The sequence below is a fragment of the Aythya marila genome (genome assembly GCF_965140915.1).
Source record: "Aythya marila genome assembly, chromosome: 3".
In the NCBI taxonomy this organism is placed as follows: Eukaryota; Metazoa; Chordata; class Aves; order Anseriformes; family Anatidae; genus Aythya; species Aythya marila.
In genome coordinates this window covers 86,305,136-86,318,333 of record NC_139044.1, presented here as the reverse complement: position 1 = coordinate 86,318,333, position 13,198 = coordinate 86,305,136, and the positions used below count along the sequence as shown (strand labels likewise).

Sequence of the window (13,198 nt, the reverse complement as noted above, 5' to 3'; positions counted from 1 at the left end):
TGAAGGAAAGCTGAAAAGAAGTTTGAATAAAAAGCACAAGAAGGCATGAAAACAATAAGAGGTAAATGGCCATGATCAAAGCAGTCCTTCCTTCCAGAAGATTCACTGTTTCTGCAAAATGTTAGGTCTTGGTTATTGAACATTCACGTCTCTGTTCTCTTAAAGCACCTACACTGCACGCTTAGGCTATATCTATCCTAGAACATTGGTGAAGCAAATATTCCTGAGCTCTGACACTTGACTTTCTGTATTATCAAACTATTTGCAGCTCCTTGGCACACTTCTGGTCCAGGAGAACTACCACTCTCCCAGCCAGTTCTTGTCCCACACCAGGGACCAGTCCAAAAGACAGTGCAGATGCAGCCCCCCTGTTCTGGAACAGAAGAGCTCAGTAGTGCAAGCACAGCCAGGTTGTGCTATTTGACCTCATGGACAGAATGGGGCCCTGGGACCATTTAGTTTACAAGTAACGTAGCTTTGGTGTCATATAAAACACAGCTGCTAAAATAATCCTTTCCGTGAATCATCTTCATCAAAGATGATTCCCTCTGCTGGATGCTGCTCAGCAATATCAAGTTAAACAACTTGCCCTTGTCTTCAGATTTTTTTCACAGTTCTCTTCTTTCTTATCTGTCATCCCTTTTTGATTTATCAACCATCAACACATTCAGCTAAAATTAGCTTAATCTGCCTGTCCGTTTTCTCCTTCTATAACTGTCTCTCCCTTTTCTCCCTTGACCCTGCAGACTTGGCTGGGGAGATTGACACCCCTTAAAATCCCATTTATCCTGTAAAGTTTCATTCTCTGTCACTAAACAACAATGGCAGAACACAGGATGGATTCAGCCGTGCGTATTTCATTACTTATCAGTATTAAAAAGATGTACAAAACATACTCAGACATGCTTATATATGGACCCGTATTTCTATTATGTGGTCTTCCTGTGTTGAAGTAGGTCTTTGTAATGATTGTCCATGCTTAAATGTAGGTGGCCTTGATTGCTATTTGGCATCAGGATACGTCAGCCATATGAAATAAAAAGGCAAGAATGAATTTAGATTTGGTTCAGTGTCAAACTTAGAGGTAAAATGTAAGGCAGTGCAAATTTAAATTACGTTAATCTCTTAAAAAATCATCTTACTTGAAATTGCTTGTATAGCAGTCAAGGGAAACCACCAGAAATTTATGTTGCCTAACTTCAACTTAATTATGTGTATGGTTGTATCTCCTGCTGCCTCCATTTTTACTTAAGCCACGTTTACCCAAGATAGTCTAAGAATACTGGAAAAGTAAAATTTGTACAGAGATGTATCTTGTTTTAGTTGCATGAGCAAAACAAATAGAAGAAAGCTGAAGAAGGGTCTGTATGTCTTAAACTTGCCCAGTTTCTGTATCAGTAAATCTAATGAGGAATATTCCTCTGCTTCCAAATCTTTCTTTTCACTTAAATTCACCTCTGGATTTAGTTTGCAGCTTGTTCATTATTCAAACAGATGCTTCTCAACATCACACATTTTGCTGATAAGGATCTCAGTGTAGCAGATAGTAGTGGTGGGGCAAACCCTAAAATACATTGACTAATCTGCTTGGCTAATGTTAGGCTGGGCCTGCTAGGGCTTGCTACTTACTTGAGGTAGGCCAGTATTATAAATCTCCTACTCAGATTAGCCTTGCATTTTGGTAGTTTCACATTCAGAAGGAAGATTGGCTTTTTATTATCATTGGTTACTCATGTCTTAACTTCATTAATTCGGTGGAATTCAGCCAGCAGCATGAATGAGGAGTGAATTAGACCCAATGTTTTTGAGAGAGAGAGTTTCATGATGAGATTCCTTGCATTGTAGGTCAGCTCCTATCCAAACAATGTGTGATACAGGTATACAATGGCCTTTAACTTCCTGAATGCTTAAGCAGTGTGTTTTTCATCAAATAGTTTGGATTAAACACATGAATTACACTTTCTAAAAACAGATCTCCATTATAACCCTGAACAATACCTGAGAACCTCAGGAAATCTTTTAGGTCTCAGGTTTTTAATGGAAAAATAAACATTGTACTATGTTTCCTCTCAGATAGGGCTTTTCAATTTGTTTAACTTTAATGGATTTTAAACTTTTCAACCATGCTTCCTCTCAGGAGAGAGCACTTGGGATTCAAGCTGTCTGTGTTTTCTGAGTATTTCCTTCTGAGTCCCTGTGGGCCACAGCCTCCAGCCACTTTCATCTCTTAACCATGGCTTATTTTTCATGGCTTACCGTGAATGGCCTCGTGACTCTAGAATATCCTACATGTTTTAAGAATAAATATTGTAAGTGTGTCTTACACATGTTTTCCAGTGGAAAACAGATTATTACATTACACTGCTTAGTAACATGTTGTGTTAGTGATCTCTCCGTAGAAAGATGACTCAACCTGAAGGTGCACAACTAAATTTAAATTTAACTCATGACGAGTTGAGACACAGTATCCACCTCAAGCGCAGCATAATCAAACAGATGCACTTGGGTATGTTAGACTTCATGAAAGCTGGTGTGTCACCCTGTCAAATCATAACTTAAGAGAGCCACTTTGATCCACCAGTCCTTGTGGAAGCAGAGATAGCAAGCCATGAAGCCATTTAAAGACTGAGTAGTCTTACATTTTAATTTGCTGTAAATCAATATAGGTAATGCAGGACCACAAGGACAGATGTCAAATTTATTTTTTTTTAATTCATTAATACAGCAGCAGAATATCTTAACCAACTGATCTGGAGCTTTACATCAACCAGCTAATTAGACTATGGCTGTCACTAAAGGAAATCAAACTTTTGAGTTGTTTTTTTTTTTAATTTCTTTAGCACTTGTAGGTTTATTTTGCATCAAGTCTTACATCACAGTAAGTGTGGCAGACAGCCTGTTACTCTCAGGGACATTACCCTTAACAGCCTTTCTTTGTGTAAAAGCCTGCCAAAATCAGTGCAACGCTGACACCTACTCTGTCTTCAGTTATAATGTTGATACATTTCCAACATGTTACCCAAATGAGAAGGTGTTACTTGCTGAAGCCAGAAATGCAGGTCAACTCAAGCCTAAATAATGACAGAAAAGGCCAAAGTTTTGATATTGACATAGTAATTTCCAAGGAGTTTGAAGGCCAAAGTCAATGGCACGATCCAGCTGTTCTGCACTGCTCTAGGAATACAAAGCAGCTGTAAGACTGACTGAGTGTTAATTGGAGCAGTGTGAAGTAGCCAGAACATACCAGTGATCTTGGCTGAAACACTGTATGTTGGGAATGAGACCTTGGTATTATCATTTTGGATATTCATCCACATGTCTGATAGCATCATGATAAACAAGAAAACTTTCAGACCAGTTGCATGACATTTTGGTATGCAAATACCAAACCTCCAAAACTTTGTCTATCTGTTTTTTCATCAAGGTTCCAAAATTGATTTGTGGGACACTGCTAGTCTAATGCTGGTAACAAATGTCCTCCTCCTATCCACCCTGACCACACCTCTGTGTCTTACAGCATTCCTGATCTGCTAAAGAAATAGTTGGTATGATTTATAATGACTTCAGCATTTAATATTTAATTCTGCTGTTTTTTTGTTTTTTGTTTTTTTTTCCACCCTTCATCATACTGCACATTAAACTAGAAACCTTTCCGAACAGTCGTCAGTCAAACAAGAAGTTTTTATGTGATCAGTCACCTTGATTTCAACATTTATTGGCTACTCATTTCAATATGTGCTCACAGTATTGGTACTTGGCAGGGAAACTTCAGTCTCTCTTCTGCTGCATTTGTCTGTGAAGCTTTAAGCATAAGGGAAAAATGCTATGATTATTTACTTGAGTCTGTATTGTTGTTTTGGGCACGGGTCCTCAGTTAGCAATCCACACAAAATTTTATGAAATAACCTTTATGTTAGTTGTACTGACATTGGGAGGAAATCTGTGAGGAATTTGCTGAGTAGGATGTCAGGAGAGGACAGGCTGCATGCTGGTCCAAACTTTTCCCCCGTCGACAGCAATTTATTCTCCCTATAGCTCAGAAATGATGGGTCAGATTAGGCTCCATTATTTCTGCTATTAGAATCAGATAGTGCAAAAGGGTTCTTTAAACTTAATATGCAGTCCCTCCTGTTAATTGGACATGCTGATTTTGGCTCTGTAGTGCTTTCCCTTATAATAATAATAATACTAACAATGTTATAATAGAAAAATAAATTAATAAATAATGTTGATTTACAGCCATGATATAGTTGTTGCCTTTGGCTGTAAATTTGTAGTCTGGAGCTCAGTTGCAGATTTAACTGATTAAAATATCACATGAAAGTGCTGGGTTTCTGACAGACTAACAATTGATGGTAGGGTCAGTGCAATTGTGTTATTACTGAGTCAAAACTGAAATTATTTCTAAGCTGTGGCTTTGGGAGCTGCATGATGGGGAACTGCAACTTTCAGCAGCTCTGCTGAACAGGCCACTGGAGCAGGGCAGTGCACGGTGCAGAAGGACCTGGTATATGGCAGAGATCTCTGCCCAAAGACTACTGATCTGCAAAGAAAATTAAAAGCATAAGGTAATTTGAAATATGCTCCAAGTGATGACTGAAGAAAATATTAGCTGTATCTGCAAGCAATAAGTACCAACAAACCAAGACAAAACAAAAAAAAACCAACCAAACAAAAAAAAAGACAGCACCTTATCAGGCATCTGGAAGAGAGGAAGATTGGGACACCAAATTGGCTTTGTTCTCTGAAAAGTCTTCAGCAAGGACTGCTCCAGATGGGGATGGATGTCCTTAGCCCCAAGGGATTTTGATAGACAGAACAAAGGCTATGTGGCCTCAGTAGTGTGGTGGTTACATGAAAAACATTTACAGGCACAACTGTTCACACCACCTCAGAGACTGAACTCTGCAAGCTTTCATTATCGTTGTTTTGACTGACCTGAAAAAATAAAAAGGATGGGGGGTACCAGTGCATTCCCAAAGGAGCTGGTAGGAACTGACGGCTGCATTGTGCGCAGTTGGACTCAGATGCTGCATGGAGCAGACGTGTGTCAGACTCCGGACTCTGCGATAGCCAAGCAATGCTGTGCCAAGGGAATGCAGACCTCATTCTTGGTTTGCTTTCGCAGATGACTCCAGTGTTTGTTTCAGTCATGCCGGTCAGAGGAGAGTGTCAAACCAAATGACTAATACAATGAAGAAAGGAACAAATATCTCCCCTTAGCAGTTCTGGAGTTTCCTGAATTTCTAAACATTTGCAACTGGAGCACTAATCATCATACGCTTTGTCAAGAGAGTCCCCCAGTCTCTTGTCCTCATACATATGACTTATCTGCAAAAGCAGACAATGAAAGGTCTTTGTTCCTTCTGGCCTTATTATACATGTGCTTTTGTGAGAGTGTGTGTTAGCTGCTTGCCCTCAGTGTTGGAGATTGGCACAGTGGTACCTTGTGAATAGGGGCAATTCTCTACTCAACAAACAGCCTGAATAACCAAGCCACAGGGCCCTAATTCTTATACACAAGGAGAGCACTTGTGGCTACTACACAACACCACTACTGCCTTCACCCTTTCACCTGGTCCACTTGTAGAGCTGGAAAAACACTTGTCACAACAGAGTTAGGATGAGCAATGCCCAAGCATGCTGAACCTCCTGCACCAAAGATGAGATGTTCATGTTCATCTTCCTGCTGATGCTACCTCCATAGCATGGTTTGCATCACCTGCACTGAGTGATGCTCTGCAGGCTCCTTCCCACCCCGCAAGACCATTTGCCAGCTGCGTCTGCAGCCTGCACTCAGGAGAGGGGGAGAGGGCATGGCATTACTCAGAGGAGCTCATTCAGGAAGCAGATACTGCCCCATGACAGACAGCTGTCACACTGTCTCCCTCACTTCTTGATACACTTTGTTCCATGGGCAGAATAAATTTGAGTAGCTTTAATTATCAGAAAAATGGAGAATTTGTCTTTATTATTGCTGTCTGACAAAAATGTAGTGACTGATTTTAATGCAGGACTTACATTATTTTCTTCTGTCGGGTCACTGCCGGCTCATTATTCCCTAATCCATTTTGGTCAACTTTTCTCTTTATGCTGCTAACAAATAGGGTAGAACATTAGCAAAGTTACAGCAGATACGCTTGTAGAGGTACAGCATGAGATTCTGTAAGGCTTTTTTGTTTTATCAAAGATTTATTTTATAGCTTCTAAAATTGATTCTTGTAACACTGGAGCATAACAGCACATGGATTCTATTCACCAGCGATTATGTTCATAATAGTTCCTTCACTTGGAAAAAGAAAGGAAAGGGATAAGCGTGAATGTTCTGAAAGAAGAAAAGATTTTTGCAAATTCCATATCCAGTTGCCATTCTGAATAGGTGTAATCTACTTGAAAGCAGAAAAGAAATTTGCAGAGCTAGGAGGAAACCCGGTCATCACTAAGGCAGATTTATACTGCTTTAACACCATTTTCTTAACTCCAAGATAAACTCTTCTCTGGCTAAATTATGGCACAGCTTTACAAAGAACAGAGTTTATGCTGGTATAATTCCATTAACTTTGTCATTTTCAGACAAACTTGTGGTTTCAGCTGGAATACTTTTTCTTGAGTAATGCACACTGACCGAACTAAGGAGTAACGTAGACTTGTTTCACAGAAATTCATGTTTCCCAGGCTTCATCTGGAAAAACATCTTGGATGCATGAGACATGAGGAATGATAAGCTATTAGATCATCATTCAGTCAAAAAAATAAACTTTTATATATCACTCCATCCATGTTTTGATTACTTGCTTTCCAGCTGCCAGAAAGTACAAACAGGAGTTGCAAAGAAGCCAGCTCAAGTAGCTGACACCACTAGACAAACATGCCTCTAGGTCTGATGAGGGTTAAGGTATTTTTTCTCCAGAGTGGCTGAAAGGGACTGGCCAGGAGCAAGCTAGGTGGCAAAAGTGCTATCTGCCTGCGGTGTGGCCTTTCTAGCATGTTTCAGCTGGGCTGAAAGAGATGGGAGGAGGTTGGCTCCTACTCAACCCTCTTCATGGCTTGTTTCTACCCTGCTGGAGTGCCCTGTGTCCAGGACTACTCCTGACTTGAAGGAAAGGGATAGATCTTTAGAGGAGATGGCTTCCTGGGGCACATACCTCATGCCTAGTTGATGGGGCCTGTGGTTGCTCAACATTTCTCTTGAGACATGGCCACTCATTGAGGGCTGGATGAGCACTGTGCCCTGTTGTGGTTCATTGCATCTTCTTTTACAGCTTTCAGCCCTTTTGGTTTTTCCATTTTGAGTGAAAAATCAAACCTTGAGCTTCACATGAAGATAAAGCTAGCAATGTCACCAGCAGTTTCAGTTTTGAACCCACTAAACATTTGTTTTATCGTCTGACAGCCAGAACACGCCTGGAAAATGGTAAGAGAGGTGATGCAGATTAGCTGGCCTACCAAAGATTCTTCACTCCTGCAAATGGGTAATCTTTGGTGTTAAATAAACATTAGTCATCTCTGTTTTGTTGACACCACAGAACCATGCTTACAACCTGCAAGATCAAATATACTGTGGACTCAAGAACCATGCCATACCTCTTTTAAGTAGTTTTTAAAGACCACTGCTCCATTACCAGTGTATTTTCTGCTTCCAAGGTGGCAGAAAACTGCTGAAAGTAGCCACAGACAGGAGCCAGTTGATAATAATCACAGCTTTGTCTCCAAGTCCCTTGTCCCTATCCTTACAGTGACCAACCAAAAGACATAAAACCAATGTCACCAAGGGAACATGGCATGGAAAGTAAAGTCAAGCTGCTGTCCTTGCAATCCTGTCTTAACCTAGAAACATGTTTTTATAAACCACATGGCAAATAGGGAACACTCTTAGGAAAGGAGGCAACTATTACTAGCTTTCTAAAAATCTATTTCAACTTTTCACTTCAAAATGATACTTTATTATAAAATTGACTTGGATTTTAACAAGTGTGAGACAAGACAAAAAGCTAAATGTCCCAAAAGCAAATCTCAGGGTTTGGGTCCAAGAAAGTGTTGCTGTCTCTTGCTGACCAGACACAAATCCAGTTTTCTTTTCAGTAGCTGTGATTGGCACAGCTCTGGTTTCACAGAAGCTAGTAAACAACTATATCTATATTTTACATTTGACTCATTTTAATTTCTTTTGTTTTATAAAAATAACCAAAAAGAACTAGGATGTAGATATGCTCACAGATTTTACAGCAAAGGAAAAAAAATAATTATACAGAAGACCTGTATCTTCTACAAATAGTGTCTCCAAGAGACAACAGTGCAAAAACACATCTGCAGCATCTCAAATTTCAGCTGTCAACCAAAGCAGGGAGCAAGTTCCAAATCTCTCTCAGTGACTTCTTTGTGGGAAGCTTCAGTTGTTGATAGACATAGAGTACCAGCTTGCACATGCATGCCTGGCCCATTGGTGAGAGGTGAACTTAACCCCCTGCTTTAAGCTGGGCTGTGTTCTACCTCCTGAAGGGTAGAACTGTCAAGTCTACCCTTTACCCAAGGTAAAAAAACAAGAAGTTAAAAAAGCCTCTGATACTAAACCTGCCCTTGAGTTTCACTATCAATTTTGGTGGGTTTACAATAATATCATTCTTGTTGGGAAAAAAAAAAAAAAAAAAAAAAAAAAAAAAAAAAAAGGAATTCTCTGGCTACACGCACACTAGAGATTAACCATGGCCAGGGCTGCTCTCTGACTGTGAGGCCAGCTGTCCTGGAAAATCCTTCAGGCTCTTAAGCCCTCTTAGCATCCATAACATGCTGGCTGCATCCACACTGCCCACTGGGAATAGCTCCTAGCCTCTGCTGACTCCCGAAACATGCTCTCAAATGGTTTGGGAGGGTGTTAAGTGGCCGGGCCAAAAGCGTGCCAGGGACCACTCCAACTGTTTAAGAGCACAGACATTCACCTCCCAGTATCTGTGCTCATGCCCTGGCACTGCTTAATTTGCTTGTCTTTTTCTCTCCTCCACAGCCTGCTTCTTTACAAACAAAGGAAATGGAAAACTACTCAGCTCTGCACAGAGAAAGTGCAACTCACCATAAATACTAAGTCTACAGAGGGAAAATAAGCTCAGGGTGGTGGGAAAACAGAAAAGAAAACATATTTTTTTCAAGCAAGTCAGGTCAAGGCACGCAAAAGTGTACTGTTTATTCTAGAAGTGTATTTTTAAGTCTGTACTGATTGGTAGTACAGCAGTTCAGCACTTATCACTAAGAGACACCACAGCTGAAGGAGAGAGGTGGCACAACATCCCCACCTCACACCAGGCTTCTCCTGGACTTCGCTGAGCTTAGTGATACAAAATTTGAGCTCTTCTGCTACACATCACTGATAAAACAGACTAGCACTGTGGGGCTCCACAGGCTCTTGCATTATTGAGAACCTTGGCCTTCAGTTGTCATTACCATTTGTGAAGAGGTAAAATGAAAGGAGAGTCTTACTTCATTCCTGGCAGTGCCAGCCCAGTGACTGTCATTATTTCCCAGTACTCCTGCAGGCTTTCCACTGACTTAAGAACACGTGGCAAAAAGTAAAGGAGTAAATGTCAGCCTGACTGATTTAAATAATACCAATGCCTCATGCTGACAGGGAGCAGCACAAAAACTTTCAGAAAGTTCACCAGGGCATTGAATATGGTCTCATCCACTTTAATAGTTGTCATATATAGAAACCGTATTTAGGTGGCTCTTCTAATGCCTTGGTTTCAAAATCCCTAGATAATTTCTTTGTTTGAAAAGAATGAAGTTAAATAGTTATGCTGCATCTACAGGTTGAGCAGATTTGATTTTTTTGAACATCCTCTCACCGTTAATCTGCTTAAATCTTCACTGGGGTTTTTAGTTCACAGCAAAAAAAATAAAAATAAAAATAAAAAATCAAGCTAAGCTGAAAACATAGCATAGCTACCTTGAGTAGCAGAGGAAGAGAGAAAAAAGATGCTAATGAATACCCCAGCATGGTCTTGCATTAACACAACTAAAATTACTTGCTGCCAGTTTCACCTTGCTTTAATGTCTGTGACTTCTTAAAATCCAGTTGCAACAGGGATAAAATCTAAGTCTGTTTCATTTGCCTCACTGTGAATATAAAAAAATAAAAAATTAAAAAAAAAAAAAAAAAAAGAACGAAGAAAAAAAGGATGATTTTTCGTTTTTCTTTTTTCTATTTTTTTTCCACTAGGGTAGAGTAAAAAAATGTTAGCTGTTTTCTTAGAAAGTAATTTCAGTTCAGAGCCATGGAAAAATATTAAAAGGAGCTCCTACAAATGGAGTGGGTGTTTTACAAGCCTACATGAAGATAAAATCATCTGCACTGGCACAAAGTCACACTGTTGAGCTTTAAGCATCTTACTTGTGTGACTGAACTAGGGCTTTAGGTTTCATTTTTAATCTGCAGTGTCCTTGAAATGGAGCCAGAGCTCTCTGAGGCTATGTCAAGACTTCAGGATTGTCCCCATCCTTGGTCGTGCAGCTTCAGTGACCACCTCTGAAGCCTGCCATGGCTCCTGCCTAGCAAGTAAAGCATTCCCCAACTTTCTTTCCATGGAAAAGGTGGTGGAAAGTGGCCTTTGATGCTCCAGAATCCCTGTGAAAGGACTTGGCTGGAGGACACTGCTGCATCCTGCCCCAGGGAAGTGCTGGGAGGTCTCAGCTTTACCCCCTAGGGCCACCACTGGCTCCCTTAAGAGGCTGTGCCCCTAATTTGGGCACTTCTTTTGGCTGGCTGATAAACTGGAGCCGGATGTATAAACACAACATCATGAAGGCTGGTTTTGCTGTTGGGCAGGGAGGCAAAGGCACGTGTTTGGCACCTCATTATCAGCATCTGACAGAGTGCCTACTCGGTGGCAAAAGTTAGGACGTGACAGAGGTTGTGCTCCCCTTTCCCCCCACGGTCCCTGCTATAATCAGTGTTGCATTAATGAAGTTACAAACAGTGCCTTTTGCTTTGGGGGTGGATTTTCCCCAAGGCATCAGCATACAAACGCTATTTCAGGGACACTTCTGGCTGAGAGGAGTAGAGAACCCAGTGTTTCTAAAAAGTATTCAAAAGAGCCAAAACCTCGCTTTTACTGGGTTACCTAAATAGGAAAGCAGATCATTTGACTACCTAGCCACAAGTCCTTGTGTTGAACTCTCCTTCTGAGAGAAAAACTTGGGGTGGGGAAGAATTTGTCTATTATTGTCCAAAACAAATAATTTCAGAAACAGCAACAAGCAATGGATTTATGTTAGATTTTATTTATTTATTTATTTTAGTTAGAGTAAGTGAAATACATCAGAGACTCAATTTTGGCAATGAAGGTAAATCTGAAAAAAAAATCATCATAAATTTTTCAAATGCCTGTTTCTTATGAGGAGAAAGATGACAGAAAAGCAATTTGGTTCACAGTGTTGCTGAAAGAAACTGGTGGGTGCCTCTAAATATCATAGACTCAGTGGGTCTCTTAATGCAAATTGAAAAGGCTGACTTGACTTTTCATGAAGATGCCAAAAAGTTCGGTCATTACCCAAAAAAGCCAGGGGGATGCATCTGCAATTCTAATTGGTAAATCGGGTAAAGAAGTCACCTAAGAAAGTGGCATATAAAAAGAGAAATCACTGTTTCTCTTCAGTTACTGAAAAACAGTCTGAGAAAATATTTTTTCCAGCACTTATGTAATGTCTCAGCATTACTTATTTGTTTACTTAAATACTTTTCAGCTGCCTTCAAGGAAGTGTAGGTGACTGAGAAATTACTTTGGGCTGCTTCTCCGGTGCGCTGTGCGGCAGACCCGCAGCCTTGGCAAGGTGGTGCTGTGGTCAGGTGGGCAGCACTGGTGGCTCCGTCCCATCTTGGCTGCACAGGGAGGGAGCCAGCCCCCAGCCCAGGCAGTGGGATGCTTTGGGAGGCAGAGATTTGTGACTGGCACGGGACAGCAAAAAACCCTGTGGCTTGCAAGGAAGGCAGAGACCATTGGGTCCCCTCCCCAACAGTGCCTCAGGACAACCTCAAGTAAAACTCTCTCTCTTTCCCAAATTGTCATTGTAAAGGATGGGAATTGATCTTAAAAGGCAATAAGGATACTGAAATCCCATTGATTCTGTGCAACAAGAGGTATAAATGCTGGTTATGATCAAAAGCCTAATTTTTATTCCTCTGTCTGAATTGCTCAAAATGATATTGTTATTGTTTTTTAGCTTCCCACCTGTGGTCTGGAAAATAACCTGTTTTCCTCCTGTGAGGATGGAAGTTCATCTCATCACATCATGGTGCTCTTTCAGCTATCTAAAGAAACAACATGTAACAGAAACTATTCTCACATGCTCATTTTTTGCCACCCCCACAACTTATTCCCAGCTCTCTCATGTTCTTATACCTCATGCAAATGTCTAAGTGAACTTTGAGTACAACCTCTTTCCTGTTGCTACTCCCTGAATGGCCCACGGATAACAGCTTTTCCTTATCTGTATTTGTTCACATGCACACTGCAGGAATATCAGAAGTGAAATATTTTTTTTTTTCAGACCTGCCCAGCTGAGAGTTAAACCACAGCCCAGGGCAGCTGACTAGTGAGCACAACAGTCCAGGAAAAGCACACTCAGACTAGCCAGCTGAGCCTCTGCTGAATATGTGCTGAGGATACTTCAAAAGGATTTCAGAAAAGTCAGGACAAAGTCCTCAAGTTAAATAAATATTTCCTTACCAAATTATTAAGGATATTTTATATCCTTAAATCTGAAAGACTGCTAAACTAACTGTAATTTGAGGAATACATGCACTTGTTTATTGTTAAAATATTTATCAGCTAGGAAGCTAAATTAAATTCATCAGTTCATGTTTATTTCTATCCAGTCACACTTTCTGGTTTTCTTTAATCAGCACAGATCTTTAGTGTTCGTATATCACTGCCTTAGAGTAATCGCTAAACTCAGTCAAACACCCAAAATATTACTGGCCTCCACATTAAGTTCTGTAACTCACTTAATCAAAGTTAATTTCAAAAGCTCGTATCCTACTATATCCTTTAAATTCCTCCCATACAACATCACTGAGTGTATGTCAAACAAACAGCATAAATAATAAAAATAATTACTCAGTAGTGTGCCAGTTGGCTCTAGGGCTATAAAACTGACCTGCGATGAAATGGCAATGTTTAGAAAGTCTCTGTATAGCTGTGAGTTTGCC

At 40.4% G+C, this 13,198-nt stretch overlaps 1 protein-coding gene across 4 annotated transcripts in view; it reads right to left on the bottom strand.

Moving 5' to 3' along the window:
* The window catches only part of FILIP1 (filamin A interacting protein 1), a 103,154-nt gene that overhangs the window by 60,045 nt on the left and 29,911 nt on the right, over nt 1-13,198 (bottom strand). The window lies entirely within an intron of this gene.